The sequence below is a fragment of the Mustela putorius genome, unplaced genomic scaffold (genome assembly GCF_011764305.1).
Source record: "Mustela putorius furo isolate JIRA1106 unplaced genomic scaffold, ASM1176430v1.1 tig00000695_pilon_pilon_pilon, whole genome shotgun sequence".
NCBI lineage: Eukaryota > Metazoa > Chordata > Mammalia > Carnivora > Mustelidae > Mustela > Mustela putorius.
The window spans coordinates 4,188,704-4,190,835 of NW_025421447.1; the positions used below are offsets into that span (position 1 = coordinate 4,188,704).

The 2,132-nt window shown below is 40.6% G+C and overlaps 1 pseudogene; it reads right to left on the reverse strand.

Moving 5' to 3' along the window:
• Positions 1-1,233: 1,233 nt before the first annotated feature.
• LOC123392958 lies at positions 1,234-1,474 on the reverse strand (annotated as a pseudogene).
• Between the last annotated feature and the right edge of the window lie 658 nt (positions 1,475-2,132).

A 2,132-nucleotide genomic window follows, 5' to 3' on the forward strand; every position in this document is an offset into this window, starting at 1 on the left:
TCAGGGCCAGGCTCCACACTCACAGTGGATGTATGCTTCCAGCTGCAGGCCGGACCACAAAACCTAGCCATGAGAGACTGGCTGTGGAAAGGACTGTGCTGGAAAAGCAGAGCTCTGAGGGGGTCCTGCATTTTACTCACCTCACCGATGCTGCAGAATTCCTCAGGAATAGGGTAGGAAAGCAAGCCACATGCAGCCATGGCTGTTGTCCCCTGAGACCTAGCTCTGAGGAAGCATGGATTTGGCTCACCTAACCTATGCTAGATCATCTGATAGGAACAAAGATGAAATGTGGGCCACTTCTAGCCTGTGCATTGTGCTTGAAGGTTGGTAGCACATACATAATTTTTGGCACAATATACTAGATTGTGTATTTCCTTATAGTTGTCTCCCCAACCCTTCTTCCAGTCATAGTAGCCTTACCATTTCTGAAGGCCTTAGCCAGCTATAGCTTCCTTTGCCCGGGAAAACAATAAAGCTATTTTTACCCATTATTCCAAACTCTATCTTTGTCTTATATTTTGGCTGTGAAGCACAAATGTCAGTTTTCAATCATTTAGGAGCATCAATTAATACGACAATGAGTTAGCATTACATATCTAGCTCTGTGGCTAATATTGCAGACATTTAAAACATATGTGGTGAGGATTTAAAGTAACTGATAATTGCTTACACTTGTGGGAATGAAAGATGGTCCGCTCTCTTAGAAAAGCTAAACCACAGTTAAACATTTGCCAATCATGTGAATGGTTGTTCACATTCCTTTCTTAAGTATTTATACAATATGTCCACACAACAATCTGTCGTGAATTTCACCATAACTTTACTCACAGTGGCTAAACCCTGGAAACTACAGAGATATCCATTAATAGGTAATGTACAGACAGAATATATCAATTTACTTAGCAACAAAAAAGCCTGAACTGGTGATCCATGTAGTGATAGGGATAGATTAAGAATCCTGAGGCTGCACTAGCTTCATTTGTATGCACATCTATGAAAATGCATTTGACTGTACAGTTTATTTTTTATTTTTTATTTTTTTAGAGAACACTTAGAATGTGTTCTCGCCCTCTTACTCCACCAAAGGAGAAGAACAATCATCAGTGGCAATTGGCTGTTTGGTTCTTGTATTTGGTTTGTTTGTTTAAAGATTTTATTTGAGAGAGAGAGAGAGAGAGAGCATGAGAGGAGAGAGGTGAGTGGGAAAAGCAGACTCTCTGCTGAGCAGGGACTCTGATGTGGGACTTGATCTCAGGACTCCAGTATCATGACCTGAGCCAAAGGCAGTTGTTTAACAAACTGAGCAACCCAGGCACCCATAATTGGCTGTTTGGAAAGAACACCTAAATCCAGCTTCAGGCTCACAAGAGAGCACTCCTCTTCCTCCACATGGTTTGAGGTACTCTACATGTTCAGAAAAACTTCTCTAGCAACAAACTGTAGAAATGATCCCCGAACACAGTGTCTTTTTTAACATAATACCTATTGAATTAATTTCATTATTTCTTATGTTCAGTTAGCCACTGTATATTAGTTTTGATGTAGTGTTCAATGATTCATTAGTTAACTATAACACCCCGTGCTCATCATAACACATACCCTCCTCAAAGTATAGTTTTAATTGTACACTTTAAAGTAATGCAGGTTACTGTACATAAATTATACTTCGGTAGCATTCATGTAATCTACTGTATTTCTCCATATCAGCAGTGAGCATTTAGAAAAATAAATTTTCTTTTCTTTTTTTAAGATTTTATTTATTTATTTGACAGACAGAGATCACAAGTAGGCAGAGAGGCAGGCAGAGAGAGGAGGGAGCAGGCTCCCTGCCAAGCAGAGAGCCTGATGTGGGGATCGATCCCAGGACCCTGGGATCATGACCTGAGCCAAAGGCAGGAGCTTTAACCCACTGAGCCACTCTGGTGCCCCAGAAAATTATATTTTAAAAAAGTAGAAATGAGTGGTTGCATGGAGATTCCTCAAAAAGTTGAAAATAGAGCTACCCTATGACCCAGCAATTGCACTACTGGGTATTTACCCTAAAGACACAGCCATGGTGATCCGAAGGGGCACATGCACCTGAATGTTTATAGCATCAATGTCCACAATAGCCAAACTATGGAAAGAAC